Source organism: Dreissena polymorpha, chromosome 3, assembly GCF_020536995.1.
Source record: "Dreissena polymorpha isolate Duluth1 chromosome 3, UMN_Dpol_1.0, whole genome shotgun sequence".
Classification (NCBI taxonomy): Eukaryota; Metazoa; Mollusca; class Bivalvia; order Myida; family Dreissenidae; genus Dreissena; species Dreissena polymorpha.
The window spans coordinates 18,439,136-18,463,873 of record NC_068357.1 but is presented as its reverse complement, the minus strand read 5'-3'; the positions used below and the strand labels follow the sequence as shown (position 1 = coordinate 18,463,873).

The window sequence follows — 24,738 nt, the reverse complement described above, 5'->3', positions numbered from 1 at the left end:
AACTCCAGCAACAAATACCAGATCCTCAACCAGATTATCAAGACCTGCCTGCACCAGATGCTGTCAACATATATATAGGACATATGGTGGATACACAAAAGTAATTATTACAAAAAGTATATAACTCAAAACTACAGTATGCGGTGGCAAACAGAAGCATCAGTTATTGCTAACTGATCAGAATTCACTTTTAACAGATTCAAACATTAATTTTATCTTTACTCTGTAATTTGTAAAATATTTTAACATCTTATTATGTCACAGAAAAGTGATGGTAAAAGAACTAATTTTCTTTGAGCAAAAAAAAGAAAGGATTTCAAACTTTTTATATAAAGTTTTAGAATTTAATGTTAACATTTATTTCAGGCCCAGCTGCTATTAGACATCACTGGCATAACAGATGCCAGTAAGGCTGCAAAGAAGTTGTTCCGCCGCCTGTACACAGAGGAGGAGTGAAATTAAGTGAAGGACTGTGAAACACTAGAGTACTTAATTGTAAATATTTTTGTTAAGAGTGTATATATCCATTGTGTTTACAGCGTAAATATCCATTGTGTTAACTTTTTAGAGTGTAAATATCTGTTGTGCATAGTGTAAATATCCGTTGAGATAAGTTTAAAGAAAACAAGACTATTGTCAAGCAATACAAGTCTCCTACCGGCTCCACCATTGTCAGAATTCCACCATTTTCAGATTTTTTAAATTACATATTTGTTGCCATAGCAACCAGAATTTTTGACGTAGGAACAAAATGAAATGACGTGCATAATGTCCATATTGCCATCTATCCATGTTTCAAGTTTCATGAAAAAATATTAAGAACTTTAAGTTATCGCAGGATCCAGAAAACCACCATTTCAGTAGTATTTCTAGTCTATTTGTTGCCATAGCAACCAGCATTTTTGACGTAGGAACAAAATGAAATGACGTGCATAATGTCCATATTGGCATCTATCCATGTTCCAAGTTTCATGAAAAAATATTAAGAACTTTTAAAGCTATCGCAGGATCCAGAAAAGTGTGACAGACAGACTGACTGACTGACTGACTGACAGACGGAGCGCAAACCATAAGTCCCCTCCGGTGAAACCGGTAGGGGACTAATAACATTAATTTCATGTTTGAAAGATTTGTGTGAGTAATTTTTCAGTGATGTTCATCCGATTATGTCAAGAGTATATGTAAATGATGAAACTGTCATGTTAAGGAGATTTCAAAAGGTAACATTTTGAATTTGTTTTTTATTTAAACTCAACAATTAATTGTTGAACTTTTACTATAGACTACCCACCTGGTATCTCTAGGCTGTAATTGTATGCGGAAAATTGTCCGCATATAATTGTCCGCATTTTTCAACATATAATTGTCTGCATTTTTCCGCATAAAAATGTCCGCATATATTTGTTGTTTCCACATATAAATGTCCGCATATATCTATGGTTTCCGCATACAAATGTCCGCATTTTTTTATATTATTCCGCATACAAATGTCCGCATACTTCCCCACTCTTTTTCCGGTTTAATTCTGGAAAAAATGCGGAAAAGGTGTGGAAAATGTGTTTCTATACACCGCATACAATTGTCCGCACATTTTCTGCATAAACTGCGGACTTTCTGTAGCCGGGTGTAGATGTAAAGTGGATCTTAACACAAAATTTAATAAAATATTCAAAGTGACTAAGTCAAAAAAGGGCCATAATTCCGTTAAAATGCAAACAAGAGTTATGCAACTTTTCCTGTACAGTCCCCTTATGATAGTTAACGAGTGTTCCAAGTCAGGAAGCAATTATAGCTATGATACTTTAGGAGTGAAATGGACCAACACACAAAACTTAACCAAATGTTCAATAATCTAAGTATAAAAGGGTCCATAATTCTGTCAAAATGCCAGTCAAAGTAACATAACTTTGCCTGCACAGTCCCCTTATTATAGTTAGTAAGTGTTGCAAGTATGAAAGCAATTGCTTTGATACTTTAGGAATAAAGTGGAGCTAAACACAAAACTTAACCAAATTTTCAATTTTCTAAGTGAAAAAAGGGCCATAATCCTTACAAAATACTTGATACAGTTGTCTGCTCTTGTTTATAGATTGGAGTCATGCTGGTAAAGAAGTATGCAAAATATGAAAGCAATATGTCAAGGGACATAGAACATATTTGAGGTGGTGCGCAAACTTTAACATTGATTTATCATGAATATGCATATTATAAGTGAAAAAAGGGCCATAATTCTTACAAAATGCTTGATACATTTGTCTGCTCTTGTTTATAGGTTGGGGTCATGTTGGTAAAGAAGAATGCAAAATATAAAAGCAATATGTCAAGGGACATTGAAAATATTTGAGATGGTACGCAAACTTTAAAATTGTCCAAAGGGAACGCCGATGTCGGGGTGAGTAGGATAGGTTCATATATATATATATATATATATATATATATATATATATATATATATATATATATATATATATATATATATATATATATTTACCTAACAAATACCTAATCAAGATATAATTTCGTTAACATATTGCTTTACATTATGCTATTGACCTGCTTAACTTTGCTAATCGATCACTTAAAATATTTCATGATAGCGAACATGTGCAACATTTTATCAGGGGTTGTAAAATTCCCGAATAATCCGGAAATCCGGATTTGGAGGCTCCCGGACCAGTTTAGAGATCGGCGTAAATCCGAGGAGTTTTTTTCAGGGGGATGAGGGAGTTTGGGTGCAAAAAAGTCTCTGTACAAAGTATTTTTGTGACGAACCGCGAAATCCGGGTACTTGCGATTAATCCGGACCGTGTCGAATTCTGTAGAAACGTAAAAGTCCGGCTGCCAATCGTTTGCATGCGTTACTATTCGTATGATACCGTATGTCTTAAAGCAATAAATTGATTGGCCGGTTATTTCCGGAGCTTCTTTTGTTTAAAAGTATTCTGCTAAATCAAGTGCAAAAAAGAACAACGAAAATCGTGTGTTTATGTGGTTAAATAGTACAAATAATCACGGATGATTTGCCTAATGCACAAATTTACCTCGGGGTTTGTTGTTTTTGGAAGTCAAAACTAACTACGCATGGTGCGCATGGATTTCCAAACCTATTTTTAGAAACGCCGTAAATGGCTTGGGATTCCAAACATCGGCTTTCAAATGCAATAATTATTGTGTTTATCTTTTTCTTTACTTTTCAGTTACAAATAACATCGTTGGTGTTTTCAGTCACGCAGAAAATTACTAAAATTATATAGATCTAGCTTCCGTATATATATATTTCATATTTTGCGACATACATTTTCAAAATCTTTTGCTTTACATCAATTCACATTTTTGTTACGGTTCAGGTGTTGTTTACAGTACTGTTAGCAGACGAGAAATGTCTAGAGTATTAAGCTTCGGCTTTACAAGTAACTGTAAGTCAAACATTGGCACAAATCTACATTTAGACTTAAATTAGACTTTAATTGCTGTTATCATTTTGTTAAATTAGCAAAAATAAAAAAAGGTTTTGTTGTGTATCATTTTGATCTTTATAAAAAAAAAAGAGGTTTACTGTTAATGTGATATTTCATGTTTGGCAAGTGGCTTTACGTTGAGGGCAAGTAGATTTTCTAAGTACTTGCCCGGCAGGGCAAGTTGGTTTTTAGGTTAATGTTGAGCCCTTTAAGTTACAACATGGAAAAAAGGCTTCTAATGATTTAATGTGTCCAAAGCAAGGTCAAATTTTAGTCTGTCAGTCAATACATTTACCTTAACAATAAAACACAATTTGACAAAGCAAAGATGAACTTTTTAAGTCCTTAAAGGCTCAAAATTATTTTGTTGTTAGTCACACACACAAAGAGACGGTACACTCATATATAGAGCTCATAATCCTATGCTGTGGGCTGTCATCGCAACACTGAAATTGGCTACTACCTATATTTTCTTACGGCCAACCTTTCTACTGAATATAATGTCTGAACTACTTCATTTACATTGAAACTGAATTTACATGAAGTAGCTCAGATGATATATAGTAGAGAAACTTTGAAAATTTCAGGCCGTGGCTCACATTTTTATTGAACATTTCATATATACCTTTGTCATAAACTGCAATTGTAATTATATTTCTTAATAAAGTTTAATTTTAAAGTTAATATAAACAAGAGGGCCATGGGCCCTACGGCGCTCACCTGAGACCCGAAGAAACTAAACTATTCTAGGAAGGTGGAGTTCAAAATAATAAAAGTACTTCCTGAAACATAAATATTATCACAAGAAGAAAATTGCTCGCCCCTCAGGAAACCATGCTCTTCAGAGCACCGCAACCATTTTCAAACTAAATCAAGATATTATAGGAACATATGTTCTCTGCAATTGTTTCATTAAGATTGAACAAAAATGTGACTTCTAGAGAATTCACATTGTTTCACTACAGCAACAAAAAGAAATCTGCCACCCACCTAAGGGCCTTGCTTTTACTCAAACTGGAACTATTTTCAGACTCACCTTGCAATGATATTTCCAATTAAAACAACAATCAACCCTATTGAACAGAACAGAACAGAACAGAACAATACTTTATTTCTCGGAGGTATACATAGATACAACATGGGGAACATATAATATACATGTTACAAAATACATATCATGTTTCCGGTTCAAGTGTGGTACATTTTGTTGTATGGGGGAAGTCATATAAACAACGTGAATCAATTTGCAGCTTTTATATATAGATGCTTTGATATTTTATAGTATTAATTCTTAATACAGTAAAGATGGAATAAGCATGTTTACAAAAAGAATGTTTGTAATAATAGTAAGACGTGTAGTAGTCATCACAACAACGGCGAGATAATAATAATAATAATAATAAAAATAAAAATAATAATAATAGGAATGATAATAATAATAACAAGGGCTGTTTGTAAAACATGCATGCCCCCCATATGGGCTCTCCGTTGTAGTGAGAGCCATTGTGTGAATATGTTTTTTGTCACTGTGACCTTGACCTTTGACCTGGTGACCTGAAAATCAATAAGGGTCATCTGCCAGTCATGATCAATGTACCTATGAAGTTTCATGCTCCTAGCCATAAGCATTCTTGAGTTATCATCCGGACACCATTTTACTATTTCGGGTCACCGTGACCTTGACCTTTGACCTTGTGACCTCAAAATCAATAGGGGTCATCTGCGAGTCATGATCAATCTACCTATCAAGTTTCATGATCTTTGGCATATGCGTTCATGAGTTATCATCCGAAAACCATTTTGCTATTTCGGGTCACCGTGACCTTGACCTTTGACCTAGTGACCTCAAAATCAATAGGGGTCATCTGCGAGTCATGATCAATCTACCAATGAAGTTTCATGATCCTAGGCGTATGCATTCTTGAGTTATCATCCGGAAACCATTTTACTATTTCGGGTCACCGTGACCTTGACCTTTGACCTAGTGACCTCAAAATCAATAGGGGTCATCATCGAGTCATGATCAATCTACCCATGAAGTTTCATGATCCTAGGCGTATGTGTTCTTGAGTTATCATTCAAAAAACATTTTACTATTTCGGGTCACCGTGACCTTGACCTTTGACCTAGTGACCTCAAAATCTATAGGGGTCATCTGCGAGTCATGATCAATGTACCTATGAAGTTTCATGATCCTAGGCCCAAGCGTTCTTGAGTTATCGTCTGACAACCACCTGGTGGACGGACAGACCGACAGACCGACATGAGCAAAGCAATATACCCCCTCTTCTTCGAAGGGGGGCATAATAATAACAATAATAATAATAATACGATGAAGAAGAAGAATCAACATCAATGTCATAATCAAAATAATCATAATTATAATAATGGCACAATTACAAGTGACAAAAAGCATCAGGATAAGGAATGATTTTCGCGATCATTAATCAAGCACATATTTATCAGTATTACAGTGTAGGTTGCTCTCGAAAAAATTATCAGGCGTTTAATTTTGTGTTTTCAAAGTAAACTCTTTATAAGAAAAAGCTATTTTTAACAAACATGAATATAGATATGCTATGTATTGTATATAAGAGTAAATACATCTCGCAGTTAAACATCGTACTATAATAATATAAGCAACAGGTGGCTACGCCGCTGCGCTATTTACATACGGGTCTTTGCGACCTCGTTTGAGACCGTGCGCAGTTAGAATTGTACATTGCCTCGTGTGAAGATTATCGGTTATGGCAGGCGCGTGTGTTCTACAGAGTTCAAGTGCACAGTTAATTGGATACTGCTCGAGAGATTAAGGTAGGGCATTTTACAGTTGAAAAGTAAATGCTATTACAAAGTACATACATAAGGGTTATAGGTGTTCGATAGAAGTGAATTGTTAAAAAGCATAGTAAGTGAGAGTTGAGGCATTGGTGTTTGTTGTTGTTGTTTAAGAAATAAGTGTTCGACCTTTACAGCCTAGTCTAATGCCTGGTATATTTCTTCATTATTATTTTGGTAAATCTCGAAAGCTGTTTCATTTCTGCTATTGATGTCGGCGTAATGATTTCATTAAACGTCATGTGCCTTTCTATTAGGTTTCCCATATATCGATGCCGTTCGTTATAAAAATAAGGGCATGTCATTAAAAAGTGTTTTTCAGTAGCTATTTCGTTTGTGTGACATAGGTTGCAAAGGCGTGCATGGAATGGCGTGCCTTCATAGTGGCCTGTTTCTACAGGAAAAAAGTGATTGGCAGTACGGAATTTGAAGATATTTTGGGACTCATCCGGGTGAATTTTGATCAGGTATGGCTCAAACTCATGGTTTCTTTTAAAACTGCTGTATATGCGCCCTTTGTCGCTTATTTGTAATTCAGCATTCCACGATTGCTTAAATTTATCAATAAGTGTTTGTTTGATTTGTATGTGGATGTTGTTTTGTGTAATTTGTGTTTGGTTTTGCCAGATGTCTGGTCTTCCAACAGATGTTAGGATTTCTTTTATCTTATGTATCCATTTGAAGTTTAGATTTGGTTGTGAAAGCATGTATTTATAAATAAGAAGAGATATTTTGCTTTCTTTGCCTGTGATGAGTCTATTCCAGAAAGAGATCATTTTTGTGTTTACATTAATGCTTAAAGGGTAGCGACCTAGTTCACCATATAGAAAGTTGATTGGTGTGGATCGACGGGCTTTAGTTATTTTTCTCATAAAATGTTTGTGAACTTGTTCCAATATTTCTAGGTTTTCATATCCAAATATTTCTGAGCCATAAGTAAGTATAGGTAGGACAGTATGATCAAAAAGTTTAATAGCTAGGTCAATGGGTAGATTTGCATTGTTAACACGATTCCAGAGTAGGTGCATGGCTTTTGAGGCTTGTTCTTTAACATGTTTGCGCGCGTTTAAAAAAGAACCATTACTTTAGAATGTAACGCCAAGATAATGATAAGTGCTTGTAATTTCAAGTTGATTATTGCCACATTTAAAATTAAAGTTTCTTGTTTGTCTTGCACCGAAAATTACAACTTTTGTTTTTAGCTCACCTGAGCGATAGCTCGGGGTGAGCTATTGTGATCACTCACCGTCTGGCGTCCGTCCGTCTGTCTGTCTGTAAACAATTTGTAAACATCTTCTTCTACTAAACCATTGAGCCAATTTCAACTAAATTTCATGTGGAGCATCCCTAGGTCATGGGACAAAAGAATTGTTAAAAAAAATTTGATCACATAACCAAGATGGCCGCCATGACCATATATGGTAAAAACCTTAAAAAATCTTCTTGTCAGAAACCGCTCATCAGATTTTCAAAAAATTTCACAGGGATGACCTTTGAAGGCTCCCCTGAAAAAGTTGTTCAAAGAAATTTGATTCGTCAAAAAACATGGCCGCAGGAGCTCGTTGAACTTTGCATGTTTATTCGTTTTTGCCTATTTTGTGAAAACTTTCAAAAATCTTCCACATTTTTTGTCCGATACTACTACACCACCACCACCACCACCACCACCACCACCACCACCACCACCACCACCACCATTCACAGTGCCAAAAAATGTATTCACACAATGGCTGCTACTACAACTTATAGCCCATATAGGGGGGCATGCATGTTTTACAAACAGCCCTTGTTTCTATGGGATTTTAACCACAACTGTTCATGTTTATCTCCGACACATATTTTTAGGTCACCTGTCATGAAGTGACACGGTGAGCTTATGTGATCGTGTGATGTCCGGCGTCCGTTGTGCGTGCCTGCGTGTGTCCGTGCTTCTGTCCGTCAACAATTTGTTTGTGTAGACAGTAGAGGTCACAGTTTGCATCCAATCTTGATGAAATTTGGTCAAAATGTTTATCTTGATGAAATCCGGTTTGGGATTGTATTTGGGTCATCTGGGGTCAAAAACAAGGTCACTAGGTCAAATAATAGAACAACCTTCTGTAGACAATAGAGGTCACAGTTTTCATCCAATCTTTATGAAATTTGGTCAGAATGTTCATCTTGATGAAATCTGGGTTGGGATTTTATTTGGGTCATCTGGGGTCAAAAACTAGGTCAAATAATAGAAAAACCTTGTGTAGACATTAGAGATCACAGTTTTCATCCAACCTTTATGAAATTTAGTCAGAATTCTTGATGAAATCTGGGTGGGATTGTATTTGGGTCATCTGGGGTAAAAATCTAGGTCAAATAAATAGAAAAACCTTGTGTTGACAATAGAGGTCACAGTTTTCATCCAATATTTATGAACTGTGGTCAGAATGTTTATCTTGATGAAATCTGGATTGGGATTGTATTTGGGTCATCTAGAGTCAGGAACTAGGTCACTAGGTCAAATCATAGAAAAACATTGTGTAGACAATAGAGGTCATAGTTTTCATCTCATCTTAATGAGTCAGGTGAGCGATTCAGGGCCATCATGGCCCTCTTAATGCAATATTTACATTGAGGTACCAGTTTTTGCAATAATTATGAAATGTGTTGAGACTGTTTTGCAGGTCAGATGCACTATTCGCGACAATGACGGTGTCATCTGCATACAACAGGACCAGAAGCTTAAGCCACGATATTGCAGTATCTGGGTTGATAAGTTCAAACCCAACGGATCCATTTATATGCAGGTATGAGTGAAGGTCATTTAAGAAAAGTGAGAATAGGACTGGGGATAGATTTTCTCCTTGTCTGACACCTATTTCTGACAAGAAGTACTGGGAGCATTCTCCATTAAAGGAAATGCATGATTTTAAATTTCTGTACATGTTTAAAAGGACTCGAAAAAAGTTACCATTAATTTGTGTGCCAAGTATTTTGTGCCAGAGACCAGCTCTCCAAACTTTATCGAACGCCTGAGAAAAATCGATGAAGGCGCAGAAGAGTTTTTGTTTGCGTTTTTTAAGAATCTCTATTAATGCATGGAGGGTAAAGATATGGTCTGCACAAGAGTAACCCTTACGGAAGCCAGCTTGATTTTCTTCTAATAGATTGTTTAATTCAAGAAAAGTGTTAAGTCTTTGGTTTAGGACTGAGGTAAATAGTTTACCCATACAGCTAAGGAGTGTTATGGGCCTATAATTGCTTGGTTCACCTGGACTCCCTTTTGTTTTTAAATATAGGGATGATAGTGCCTTCGAGCCATGATAGTGGGATAATCCCTGTTTGTAATACACAGTTAAACAATTTTATGTAAAATGGGAGCAGGAGGTCTTTTGTTGATTTTATATATTCATTTAATATATGGTCAGAAGGGCTAGGGGCTTTTGAGTTTTGTAGTTTAAGTATACATCGGCTTATTTCTTCCTGGCTTATTTCCATATTTAAGACATCATTTGTGTCAGGTATATGTTGTATATCATTGTTAAAACGATTATCTTCGATTGCATTTGTATTTATTTCTTTGAAGTGTTTGTAAAAGGATTCTTTTGGTGGAGAGCTGGTTTCTTTTGTTTTTGGTTGGAGACTCCTAAGGAACTTCCAATATTTTTTGGGGTATTTATCATTAATTGCACGTAATTTAGCACTGGCGCATAATTTATCTCTATTTACATAAAATTTGATTGTCCTTTTATAATGATTGCTGGCATGTTTCAAAGATAATTTATTATCTGGATTTTTAATAGAATTGTACTTTGATTTTGCTTCATGGTATTGTTTCCTTGCTTGGTGACATTTTGGGCCAAACCACGATTTATTGTTGGGGTAATTGCTTTTATAATTTGGTTTTTGGTTTGTGAATGTTTCTGAGCAGGCGTTTTCGAAAATTGTTTGCAATTCATGTGTGATATAGTCCAATGTTTCCTGTGACTGTGGGTATGTATTTAGGCTGAGATGTAATTCCTCTAATTGTTGTTTATTTATGTTGACTATAAATTGGTCTTTTTGATCTTGTTGCCAGGTACGGCGGTTAGTATTTTGTTTATTTAATGTTTTTTTACTTTCAGGTTGTACAGTAGAGATGTCCCATGATAGCACATTGTGACCATCTGAAAATAAAGGGTCAGTTTCTATAATTTCAAAATCTGTGATGAAGTTAAAGCACTCGGCACTTGCCAATACATAATCAATGACGGATTTGTCCCTGAAAGTAAAAGCACCAGTTATTTCATCTTTAAATAGTCTGCCATTCATGATAAACATATCAGTCTGCGAAATAAGCGCACGCCCGTTGGCCTGGGCGTGTAAATTATAGCTCGGGCCTATTAAAATTGCCATATTGTACGCCCGTCGGGCCAGTAGAAATTCCGTGTATCAATATTGTTTCATTTTTAAGTGTGATAAAAGTCATTATTTTGTGAGTACTTCGCGAAGATTTCCGACAGAACTTCGTTTAACTTCGCCTAAAATACGAGATTTAAACGCGTTCCGATTGGTCCATACATTCAACGGTCATTTTCGAGTCGTAACACAGGCCACGTGGTGAACAATTTAGACTGGTTATTTACTAGTGGCACACGTCATGCTGATGTGTTTTCTGCTGAAGTAAACTTATCGACGTACGCGGCTTGCATTTCCCGAATAAACATCGTTTTACTTTGTAACCTTGTTTGTGTGTTTATTTCCAAAGTTGTAAGTCCCTACGCGCATAAGGCTGCATAATGCTTAAATACGTAGCTGGAGTGAAGCCTGGCAAGAAACTGCCCACTTCTGATCGTAAGTCAGCAAATGACTATGAAAAATCACAGAAACGTGAATTTCAAGAAAAGTGGTAAAAAATCAGTGATGAAGGCGAAGCTACTTCTGTAAGACAGAGTTTAATAAGCTACGCTTAAAAACACAGCATAAGAAAAAAGTCAACATGTATGATAAAAGTATGCCATCTATGCCTTCACTTGTCAAGTAAACTTCTGGAAAATAACTATCAGGTTGCTTGTTTTACAGGATATGGTTTCTGACTAAGAGGATCTCCAGGATTGCAGTGATGATTAGATGAACGAAGAAGTTGTTTATCACATGTTAAATACTTATAATTAATAAAGGACATAATTACATTGACTTGTTATATTGTGTTGCAATTGTTTTTGCAATAGGCTTTACAGTTAACATACCCTGGATACAATTTTACTTTTAATAGATTAACTGCTATTGAAAGATGAAACCCTTTATCAGGGTGTATATTTTAACAAATTTACTTTGGGCTAGTAATTTTGCTGCTGGGCTACTTGTCTTTACCATTCCAGTAGCCCGAATGGCTAGTGGATAAAATGAACTATCGTGAAGACTGCATATTATTGTTTTTACACATATCGAGTAGTAAGAAACCATGAGTGTTTGTACGTTTGTCTTGAGAATTTCTAATGAGAGGGATAGAAAGGTTTTCAAGTATAGTATGCTTGTACAGGTCGTTTTTGAGTTCTATGTCTATTCCGAAAAGTTCATTAGTATGGTGATCAGGAAGAATGAAGTCTTTTAGTGTCCCTACTCTACTATTGGCATCTCCAGCTATGAAGACATATTTATTGTTATTACAATATGAGGATAGTTCGTCCTCAAGTATGTTAAATTCATCAATAGAGTAAAAACGCGAGTTTTCAGGGGGTATATATATGGAACCTAGTATTAGGTCTTGGTCAAAACCGGTTATTGTGTTGTCAATATTTAGCCATAGAACATAATCTGTGGAATTTGGTAGGACATTTACATGTTGGGAAATACTATCTCTTACATAAACGCCAATGCCTCCAGATTTTCTCTTATATTCTTTAGAACGGTGCTTATGAAAGAATGTAAAATTTGGAATATCCAGAATGTCTGTTTCGTTAGCATGGGTTTCAGAGGCACAAAATACATCATAATGTTGTATAAAGTTTTGGAATTCAGGTATAAATAGCCTTTTCTTTAGGCCACTAACGTTTAAGCAACCTAACTTAATGTTACTGTTTTTCAGGTTTGTGGCACAATGTCTTCCCCCGGGGGCCTAGCTAGGTCTCCCCGGGTTAGGCGTGTTTCTGGATCCAGGTGTGTCCCAGGGGCGCTGTATCATCGGTTGAGGCTGCGATGAGCTAAGCTGTTGGGCCGTTTCCTGCTGGCGGTGTGGGAATTTCCTACGAGGTGCGTGTGGGCGAGGATTCCTCCTCCTGGAAGGCGATGGCGACTGTTGTTTCCGCGGGGTCCTGTGCTCAAGAACAGGGGATGGATTTCGCTGGCTACGATCCTGCGATACAGCTTTGTTTGAGTTGACGGACTGGGCACAAGAAACTCGTGATATTGCTGGCTGTGTATTTGGTTTGTTTACATTGCTAGCTGAGGCATACTGTGTGTTTGTAAATAAAAGTTTGTGACTTGTTACACGGCTGCCTTGCATGATAGTATCCCAGTTGGGAAAGGCATCGGCGACAACGCGTCCATCTTGGATTATTTTGGCAGGGTTTACGATGCTCACCTTACTGTTCGGGTGTTCTTGCCGTAAGCGCTTGTACTGGGGCCATAATATCTCACGTGCATCGACAATCTCGCGTGGGAAGTCTCTGTTTATGTGGAAATGTTTGCCATGGAGCTTTCTGGCGTTCGACAGGATGAATTCAGTGTCACGAAAGTCTAAGCAGTGAATAATGATGGGTCTCGAGGGATAGGAGGACATGGGTCGATCTCGAGCTTCTCTCTTTAGAAAGTCGATATTTTGTGAAAGCAATTTTCGTCCCTCTCTTCCGGGATGCCACTTATAAGGAGGTTATTTCGGCGGCATCTAGATTCGAGATCTACTGACTTATATTCAAGAAGATTAAATCGCCGATCATGGTCAGACATTGTTGTTTCTATTGAATTAGCTTTGATTTGTAAGTTCAGGCAACTGTCAACTTTACTAGATACGCCTTTCATTTCCTGGAACAACATAGATAGCTTATTATCAAGGGAGAGATTCTCGTAGTCCGACAGTGTTTAAGACAGTTGGTACTCACTGTTGCTGCCTGTGTTTGCTCGATGTCGCTTTTTCTCCCTTGCGGCCGTTGACCACGATCCGCCATTTTGACTGAGAGTCTCATTGTCCAGCACATTAAAGTCATTGTTAGTGACGAATTGCGATAGATCATCCGAGTTTTGTTGCTCCATGTTGTGAAAATTCTTTAACTTATAGTCTAGCACAGTAACATACCAAAATTAAATGTTAATAACATTATTTTTCGTTGTTTTTTTTTATCTGCTTGAAAAAAAACACAAACACAAATCTTTGATAATTACACCAAAGCTACCGATCTCATCAATAAACTGCGTGCCATAACAATTTGTATTCCACTCTCATCAGTCTGAAGGTCTTTGATGTGAGTTCCTAGCTGGGGCCTATTTCTAGGGACTAAGGGGCATTTAAGCTGCAATCCTGTTACACATTACCATCACATTATCAATTCAAAAGGCATTGGAATAATACTACTGTACCAACACAATTCAGGCACAGTCAATAGAGAATTAATTGGTTGCTGATTATGGCTGAATGGGTTCAATTAGAGAAATAAGAGTGCATTTCCGACAAGCCATGCATTCATGATTGGAGGTCAAACAAAATTCAAGTTATATGCAGTTGTTTCTCCCCTAAGTAATTTTCTGTGAAATCAATATTACTATTTGAATTTTGAGATTATTTAATAAAGGGTTTTCAGACAGCATAAATATGTTTGTTGCACTTCATCCCCAACCAATCATCATCATAATAATCCTCTTTAGAAAGGAACAAAAATAAAAATAAACAAGATATGTGTTTGTCAGAAACACTATGTCCCCTTCTGCACCGCTTTGAAGCTATATATTTGACCTTTGACCTTGAAGGATAACCTTGACCTTTAACAAAGCAAAATGTGCAGCTCCATGAGATACACATGCATGCCAAATGACAAGTTGCTATCTTCAATATTGCAAAAGTTATGGCAAAATGTTAAAGTTGGAGCAAACAAACCAACCAACCAACAGACAGGGCAAAAACAATATGTCCCCCACTATAGTGGTGGGGGTCATACAAATTTGGCAATTTAACTGAATATCTTATCGGCAGAATTAATATTCTGACAACTGCATGGAGATCATTAATACCATAATATGCATAAATTTCATTAACAGTGTACATTATACCTGTACGAAAATTCTATGCAAATTCTGTATAGAGTCTGTAGAAAATCGGCCCAGAATCAAGACAGAATTCATTTTTTTCTGTACAAAGAGGACACAGACCCAGAATTTACCTTGAAATCTATACAGATTTTATAAGCAGAATTACAACGAAGCAGAATTTTATCTGTAAAGATTATTACACCAGACAGAATTTTAACACTTATAATTTTTACAAGACAGATTTTTAGCACTTTGCCTTATAGCAAGGAAGAATTCTTTACTTGGTAGAAAAATGAGGCGGAATGTTGGACTTCGGATTCAACATTTCAAAATGGGACTTGTATAATTAAAGAAACAGACTTTTGATTTCAGTTTCTTATTGTTTGTTCCAGGAAACATTTCTCTATTCACCGAAAACTAACAGTAATGTTCAATTCATACAATAGTTAAAATGACCAGAAAAAACAGCATATTATAAGCACAAAAAACAGCAGTATTGTTCATACCATAAGGAACATAGAAAGCAGGGCTTTTTTTCCTTCTTTGCGATTGGCCGTGGACGGACATTTCACAATTTTGACACGACCAATTCACAAACCTGACATGGCCGTGAATATTTACAAAAACGGCCGTTTTAAATCGTGAAAAACGGACTTTTCGTGCTCAAAACTGTCAAAAACGGCCATATCGGAACAGAAATATAAGTTTCATAACCTCGTTTTTAATTCCGAATTCGCGAAAAATTGTCGACTCGCGTAACTGATGTTTGCTTGTTTTAATCGATTTTAAAGTGTTGTGTAACCGGTGAATAGTAAAAAGCTCTGCCTAGCAACGTCGGTATCAAAAAAATGGCGACGCAGAACGCTCGTTACTACACAAAGAAAATTAACAGCAAAATAATCCCGATTTATTGAAATTTGGGATAACAGTGAAGAAACAAAAGCTTTCTACAGAAGGGTAAGTTTTGAAACATGCACATTGATAACATTATAAGGAAAGTCATTTGATAAAAGTGAAAGCATCTGCCGCGGCTTGTGTATTGATGGAAGCTAGTCAAAACGGCCCCTAGTCAAATCGGCCCCTAGCATTGATGACCGAGACTTGTTATTCGTATCTTTTTACGATTGTAAATCTTGGTTAAAGTAATAATGTGGTCCTTTCATATATTTTTTATTTTTAATTTAAATGCATATTCATGATTCAAATTTGTATGTAGTCTATTTATGCTTTGTGAAAAAATGTGAAAAATAAAATAGCTCGTTTACATTTCTTACAAAAGTACTGTTGTTCAATGTATACCTAATGTTTCAGATCAAATGACAACCTTCCAGGGCGATATTCATGCACTGGCGAGGGTCAGGCTCACAGAACATGAAAAATTATCATAAAAAAGGAATTATCCTCTTCAGATATTGAGAGAATTATTGACATTTTCAAGAGTAAAAAGAACAGAGTTCTAAAGCTGTAAAGTCCAGAACATGTCTGAGTTTTGTGCCCTTGAAATGTTCTATGTTTATAAATGTTGTTCCTGTGGTAAAGAAGTGTTGGGACCAGGTATTTTAGTTGCATTTGGTTCATGAGTGTTTTGCAAATCAGATATATGTGTACGTGTTGTTTTTGTATCAAATACAGTATTCATAGAAGGAAAATATGCCTTTATTGCATTATTTAAGGAAATTTTGATTAACATGCCTTAACTATACTTATGCATTGAACTTTGAATTTCACAATTTTAAGAAGTTTGCGACTCAATTTTTCACAATTTTGAAAAGTTCGCGACTCAATTTTTCACAATTTTGACAAGTTCGTGACTCATTTTTTCACAAAGTGAGGGGCCAGGGCCGCTTCACAAAGTCAGGAAAAAAAGCCCTGGAAAGTTACAATTTAATCTAACAGGCTTCAAGAAAAATCTACAATGGAGTGAAATAAGGTTTAAATTTTTTACAAAGTTTTTATTCTTTGCTTATTGCTGGATAAATTGTCCCAAAATACTGAAAATTGCTAGTCTGCTGTATCTCAGCAGTGACATTTTAAATGATATCCAAAGATAGAGAGAGATCCAATTACCAAAGTTTACCCAAACACCAGCGTCATGTGTGATAAATTTACTCCTATTTCAGCACATTTACTTTACTTGGCTCTTGTTTTATGAATGTTATAATGAAATCTTCTGAACACAAGTGACAAACTGCACAAATCAATTGAGTTACTTTGGGTCTTAGGTAATGGTAAGCTCACTATTTTCCTTTGACCCTCATGTTATTTGCATTAACAGGCAAGTTAATAAAGATTAATGATTATAATTTTCCAGATGGTTCAACTGATGGAACATAATCCAACCACAATAAAAAGATTTTGATTGTGCAAGTTTTGCAGTGCTGCCTTTTACCTGATGATGAAACTAGTTCCGGGTATGTAAGGCAAGTTAAAGTAAAAGTTTTTTGTTTTTTGTTTTTATTAGTCTTTTCGAGAAATAAACATTGATTGTATCATCATAAAGCATACATAACTTTGACAAATGCTTCAATTTAAACATTTGATTAGCAATGTTCACAGATTTTGATTTAGATCAACTTCTGTCTTAAAATATATATTTTTAGTGAAGTGGAATGAAGTGCTTTCATTTATTTTTAAACAGCCATTATCCGAGGGAGAAACAAGAATGGTCAAGAGGTCAGGGTCTGGCGGGGGAACAAGCATGACATAAAGCCTGTGCTTGATGCCGTCAGCATTTCTGCCTGCAAAGGTACATTTTGTCTTGTTTTTTTTGCTAGGTATTTAACATAATGAAACAGTGGTAGGAATTTTATTTAAATTTATGACCAGGTTTTCATAAAAAATTAAAAATGAGATTATTAAATGAGGGTAGGGCGTATCTGGTCAATAACTTAAGTTTGCCTAGACTCAATTGATGACCTTGCATTGACGCAAATCTTGGGATTGCATACAGAGCCCAAATGTGTCACTAAAAATAAAACAGGTTAACTTGAACTTGGATGGAGGTATTGGACACAAATTGTGTGTGTAGCTTTATCCTTTTTACAGCCATTCTCCCCCTTCCTCTGAATGAAGTAGTGCAGTTGTCTGCTACTCAACTTACTGACATTAGTTTGGTATAAGCACTTGGTCCTGGTAAACCAGCTATTCCAGGATACCGTAGTTGGTTAACTTACCGCAACGATATGACAGGCATATTGTTCATATGCTGTTGACAACAGCCAATAATCCAACAAAATCAAACAATCATGCAAACGTAGAAAATTTAGTTGTTTGCAGTTTAAGTCCGTTCAAGGTCAAAGTAACATTGACTAAATACCAAACAAGATGGCCCTTGTTCGCTCACCTGAGAGGAGTCGGTTCATTCAATCCTTACCAAACGTCAAACTTGACCTAGATATTGTCCAGACAAACATCCTGGTCAAGTTTCATCATTATTGAACCAAAACTCTGGCATATGGAGTGTTTTTGTTTTTGTAAGATTTGACCTGGTGACCTATATTTTGAGTTGACCCCCCCTTACCAAACATCAAACTTTGCTTACAAAAATAAATATTGTTACCAGCATTCATAAAATCTGAAACAAAATTGTGATCTCTAGAGCGTTTACAAGGATTTTGTATAATATAATCAAAATTTGGACAATCTAAGGGCAATAATTATGGCATTTATTATGTGATATATATAAAACCAATCTTTGTACCAAGTTTCATGATGATTGGGCAAAAACTGTGACTTCTAGAGTGTTTACAAGGTTTCTCATAGGCAAATAAGGAAAACTGCCCCCCACGGCAGCCATGTTTTATAACTGACCGGAACCAATTTCGAACTCAACTCTCATATCAAGAAAACTAATGTTCTGACCAAATCTCATGAAAATTGGGCCAAAAATGTGACTTCTAGAGTGTTCACATGTTTTTTTTTCACTATATACATATAGAGAAAAATGCCCTGCCCACTGGCGGCCATGTTTTTTCACCGATCTGGACCATTTTCGAACTCGTCCGAGATATCAATAAAACCAATGTTTTGACCAACTTTCATGATGATTGGACAAAAATTGTGACTTCTGGAGTGTTAACAAGGTTTCTATATAGCCAAATAAGGAAAACTGCCCCCCCCCCCCGGCAGCCATGTTATTCAACTGACCGGAACCATTTTCGAACTCAACTCTCATATCAAGGAAACAAATGTTCTGACCAAATTTCATGAAAATTGGGCCAAAAATGTGACTTCTAGTGTGTTCACATGTTCTCACTATATACATATAGAGAAAAATGCCCCGCCCACTGGCAGCCATGTTTTTTCATTGATCTGGGCCATTTTCAAACTCGTCCGAGATATCAATAAAACCAATGTTTTGACCAACTTTCATGATGATTGGGCAAAAATTGTGACTTCTAGAGTGTTTACAAGGTTTCTCTATAGCCAAATAAGGAAAACTGCCCTCCCCCCCCCCCCCGGCAGCCATGTTTTTTAACTGACCGGAACCATTTTCGAACTCAACTCTCATATCAAGGAAACAAATGTTCTGACCAAATTTCATGAAAATTGGGCCAAAAATGTGGCTTCTAGAGTGTTCACATGTTTTCACAATAAACATATAGAGAAAAATGCCCCGCCCACTGGCGGCGATGTTTTTTACCGATCTGGACCATTTTCGAACTCGTCCGAGATATCAATAAAACCAATGTTTTGACCAACTTTCATGATGATTGGGCAAAAATTGTGACTTCTAGAGTGTTTACAAGGTTTCTCTATAGCCAAATAAGGAAAATTGCCCCGCCCACTGGCGGCCATGTTTTTCAACGGACCGGAACCACTTTGAACTCGACCAACATATCATTAAGGCAAACATTTTGACAAAGTTACATGAAGATTGGGCATAAAATGTGACTTCTACAGTGTTTACAAGGTTTTTTTGACCTAGTTCCCTAGTTTTTGACCCAGCATGACCCAGTTTCGAACTCTGCCGAGATTTTATTGGGGCAAAGCTTTTGACCAAGTTTCATGAAGATGGGACAAAAAATGTGGCCTCTAGAGTGTTTATGAGCAAATGTTTACGGACGGACGGATGGACCGACATACGACGGACAAAGACCGGTCAGAAAAGCTCACCTGAGCAATCAGGTGAGCTAAAAACTATTGGGATAACATTTTAACTTTGGGTCTAATTAATACTAGAATCAAACAATGGTTTGAAATGCAATTGGATGTTTGTGCTATATGTGAATTTTGTTGGGCTGGCGCTTGATGTATGATGCCTTTAATACAGGTATGGCATTAATGTTGTAAATCACAGAAGTTTTGAAACAGACTGAGAGTAGTAAAAATAAATTGGTTTCACCATGTATTAGTTTGTTTAGGAATTATATAAATATGTAAACATTTATTTTTCCGATAGGTTATGTCATGCAAAGACCTCAGCAAAACAGTGCCACATGACACCTCCCCCAACAAGGCAGTGATACTCCAAATGGACTACCCCAGGAAAAAATTGAAATCAACTTATTAAAAAAACAATTTAACCAACTGATTAATTAATTGCTTTGCTGCACATTGGAGTGGCATACATTGTTATAGTATATCCTGTTTAAATTGAGACTAAAAATAGGGGGTGTTAGATTGTTTAATATTTACCCTATCATAAGGTGATCAGATCAACAATAAAACATTACCGGTACTGTCAGTATATTTCATTGTGTACATTTTATTGTTTATATTTTATAATCTCATTTAAAAAAATGTTTTTTATTGATGGTTGCTTATTTTGCTTATTCTTCCTGCATAAAGTTTTTTACAGAAAATGTTCTGTACAGAATGTAAGGTTGAACAGATTTTATTCTGCACAGAATTCTATTCTCACATTTTGGTTCTCCCCAGATTTAATTCTGCCCAGCTTTTTTCTGCCTCGAACAAATTTTGCTTAATTTAAATAATTCGTAAAATCTGTACAGAATTCATTCTTTGTTTATATGGAAAAAATCTATAAATAGAAATCTGGTTCAACTCATTTCAAATGGACACCAAATATTTTCTGCACATATTCTTTACAGATTTTGTGTATTTTATTCTGCACATAATCTAGTTGCAGTCTGCCCAAACTTTTTCGTACAGGTTGGTATTTTCTAAGTAGAATGTAAACAAGGTTTACACCATAAAGCCATTTACGAAAAACTACCCTATCCCATGGCAGCCATGTTTTTCAACAGACCATAACCATAAAGGAACTCAGCCTAGATAGATATTATAAAAACAAATGTTGTGTCTAAGTTTAATGAAGATTTGACTACAAATATGACTTCTTGAGTGTAAACAAGGTTTTACTTTAGCCATAAAAGGAAAACTGCCGCGCTCCCTGGGGATCATGCTTTTCAACAGACCAGACCCATTTTCGAACTCCGCTGAGATATTATTGGGAAAAATAATCTGACAACTTTTCATGAAGATTGGACTTTAAATGTTACTTCTAGAGTGTAAACAAGGTTTCACTATAGCATTATAAGGAAAACTGCTCCGCCCCCCTGGCAGACATGTTTTTCAACGGACCGGAACCATTTTAGAACTCAGCTGAGAAATCATTTGGACAAATATTCTGACCAAGTTTCATGAAGATTGGACAATAAATGTTACTTCTAGAGTGTTTACAAGGTTTCACTAAAACCATATAAGGAATACTGCCCTCCCCCTGGCAGACATATTTTTCAATGGACCGGAACCATTTTAAAACTCAGCCGAGTATATCATTGGGGCAAATATTCTGACCAAGTTTCATGAAGATTAGACAATAAATGTTACACCTAGAGTGTTAACAAGGTTTTAACATAGCCCTATAAGGAAAACTGCCCCGCCCCCTGGCGGCAATGTTTTTTAAAGGACTGGAACGATTTTCGAACTCAGCCGAGCTATCATAAGAACAAATGTTCTAACCAATTTACATGAAGATTGGACCATAAATGTGACTTCTAGAGTGTTAACAAGGTTTTACTATAGCCAAATAAGGAAAACTGCCCCTCCACCTGGCGGCCCTGTTTCTCAACTGACCGGAACCATTTTTGAACTCAGCTGAGATATAATTGGGACAAATGTTCTGACACAGTTTCATGAAGATTGGACAATAAATGTGACCTATAGAGTGTTAACAAGCTTTTCCTTTAATTTGACCTAGTGACCTAGTTTTTGACATGACCCAGATTCGAACTTGACCAAGATATCTTTGGGACAAATTCTCTGACCAAGTTTCATGAAGATCAGACAATAAATAAGGCCTCTAGAGTGTTAACAAGGAAGTCTTGACTACGCACGACGGACAAAAGGTGATCCCAAAAGCTCACCATGAGCACAACACCATGAGCGCGTTGTGCTCAGGTGAGCTAAAAACTTAAGGCTGAAATAAAATGGATTGATTTATTTTAAACTGTTCCTACAATGTTCTCTATATTAATCCTAAACTGATCAATTTCTTTATTTTTTTTAATAAAGTGAAAATGTTAGGTAAAACTGTAATAAAGGAAACTAATATATTGAGTTTTTCTTCACTAATTACCGATAAATAATGTAAGCAAAACAATAAACATTTTGATTTTACAACTATGAAGATTGTTCTCTTGCTCTGGATTCATTTAATGACTCAAATTTTAAATATTCATCTGCAATAGTGGCGCAAAGGCATTCTCTTCAAGGGAGACCATGTTTCCATTGTGGATTAAGAGCGTTTACTGGTATGCATGTGACACAATGCCGGCCATGTGTTCATAAGATTATCATGATAAGATGCGTCATTTTTGTCATTTGACTGAAATATTGGTTTCTGAATCGACGGGAACTCGCGATGACACGAATCTTTAGATCCAAATTCACCCCTGGCATCGACTGTGCATGCGTAGAGGTATTAAAGGGATTGATCTCTATGTTTGTGCAGTCTTTTAAGAGGAATTTGGATGTAATAAAATCTCTTCATGATCATCTACAATTTAAGTTCATTCCACTGTGAAAGTTTGAACAAGATCCAACCTGTGCATATTGTTGATGACAAAGGAATTTTGGCTATGAAATTATTTGGCAGAATTATGACGTGTTGTCTGTTTTCCAAGAATATATAGTCCCAAAATAAAAATTTTAAAAAATATAAGTGTATTTTAATAATCATTTTGAGAAATTGTTTTTGTCTGGAATGAATTTGTATTACATACATGTATTGTTCTCTGTTTGCTCACAGTGTTTTTTTCGCTTACGCTAGACTAGAGTTTAATTAAAAGCAGTAAACATGGATACATTCTCTGTTATTTGTGCTGCAATAATACGCCACAAACCGTATTGCAATATATTGTCAGTTCAAAAACCCGTATTGCAATGTATTGCAATATATTGCAAACTTGTACCAGAATTATAACTCACCAGTTAATCACCAAAACCAACTTAATTACATGAACATAACCTTTGTAAAGTATGTTGAGGTTCTAGTTATATCCTATTGGCAATTCTTAAGCTTTTTTTACAAAATGCTTTATAAACACAATTAACTCTTTTTTTGGCTCTACAAAGCATTTTGTTATGAAAAATTAGTATTGTCATTTTGCCCATTGGATATTCCCATTAAACATTACAAATGTTGTGCAATTGTGTGCTGTATAGTGTATACAATAAATCTCTTGGACATTAACATCAATTGATTATAAATATGCTACAAGTACAATATGACCAAGTCATTACTGTTTTATTCAAACTGGTAAAGCATATTATTGTTCAGTTTACAATTCAACTATGTAACATAACACAAATGTTCAATAAACATTACTTCAGGTTTTCGAAATATAAGCATGTACACTTTTTCTTAGTCCAAACTTGCACGCTGGACTATTAAATATGTCCAAACAACACATTTTCCCTTGGAATTGTCTAAAAAGTCAAACTCGGCTTTCGTTTCGGCTGCCATTGAGAACAATTATAAAAGCCGACAAGAAGAATAATAACCCGAAAGAGAATTGTAGATGTTTAAAAGCTGGTCGTGTAACTTATCAGAATGCTGTTACATAAAAAAAATTTGTTTGATCATTAGGCCATAGAAAATAAATAACTAGATTCTCATCCAAATTTTGAGGAAAATTGGGGCGGGTGGGTGGGTTTTATTTTTTATTTTATATGTCGGACCTATATATTAAGTAATGAAATGTTCACAAATTTGTTAGTTTATATGCATAATGCCTATATGTATATAAAATGATATAGAATAAAAGAAATACATTATCAAAATTTGACTTATTGTGTTTTATTTTACCCTTTTAAAATCATGTTAAATATATTCTGACATTCAATAAAACATTGCCTACACAAAGTATTAAAGAAAATACAAATCTGTAACAGAACCCTTTACATTATTTTTTCAGTATGACTAGTTATTATTGATTAAAACATGGTATGCATGGAGATTTATGGGAAGTTTCAGGGGTGTCTCCAATACTAAAGTAAATAAAATTTCCTAGACAGCAGACAGCTTGACTAACTGTAACATCGGGTGACACCTGTGTCAATTCTAATTTATTTCAGCCGACTTCGGCACAGACGATTTTCGGGTGGTCAACTTTCAACGATGGGGCTTGATCATACAAACCACAAATAAACTCATCGTACAGGTCTGCGAGAGTTAAAGTTTCTGCACATTTTGACAATCCGTACCAATCTTTTACGGTTGTAACGCCGTTTCTACACCTCAAAATAAAAGGCATTTTGTTGTTGTTTTCGCTCGATCACTTAAACTTCAGACGACACTCGTGCCCGTTAAAAATCAATAATCGTCTCGGAGACATTGAGTTGCCGATTCGCACTTTGCAATTTTCGTACTCATTTAGCCGTTTCGTCCTCAGTATTTTGCAGCTCGATTTTTTTTTACGGATTTTTTTCTTCAAAATAAAATACGTTCGGGCGGGACGATTTTTGCGATGGGCGGGCGGGGATGAGAATCTAGGAATTTATTTTCAATTGCCTTATTACTTCTGTTTATAATAACATCAATTTACATTTTTATTATGTAATTAATTGTTGTTGTTTTTTCGTATTTTCATTATAAGCTTCATCTTAAATTTAACAGTATGACATGCATGACAGATCTTGCAGACTCCCATGTAACAACCTAACGTATTATAGACTTTTTAGAATGCTATTTTTACGTAACAATTTATTTTCACTAAACAGTAAACACTGATTTGTTTGTGTTTTTTTTTATATCATTACTTCAGATGGCTTTTCGTAACGA

At 35.8% G+C, this 24,738-nt stretch overlaps 2 protein-coding genes and 1 long non-coding RNA gene across 17 annotated transcripts in view; 2 read left to right on the top strand and 1 right to left on the bottom strand.

Annotated features, from left to right (window-relative positions):
* Positions 1-24,738, top strand: part of LOC127873151 (homeobox protein Nkx-2.2a-like) — a 384,621-nt gene that overhangs the window by 89,447 nt on the left and 270,436 nt on the right. The gene's annotated exons all lie outside the window — the stretch shown is intronic.
* LOC127873148 (alpha-(1,6)-fucosyltransferase-like) overlaps positions 1-24,738 on the bottom strand; it is a 176,586-nt gene that overhangs the window by 27,820 nt on the left and 124,028 nt on the right. The window lies entirely within an intron of this gene.
* LOC127873158 (uncharacterized) lies at positions 15,092-22,755 on the top strand. 3 transcript variants are annotated; one of them, XR_008046002.1, is made up of 5 exons: positions 15,092-15,446; positions 15,801-16,043; positions 16,318-16,900; positions 17,128-17,235; positions 19,891-22,755. It is a non-coding gene; the product is annotated as an uncharacterized LOC127873158 (long non-coding RNA). The 3 variants fall into 3 exon arrangements; XR_008046001.1 differs by having other exon boundaries at positions 15,093-15,446; positions 15,801-16,419; positions 16,801-16,900; XR_008046000.1 differs by having other exon boundaries at positions 15,801-16,900.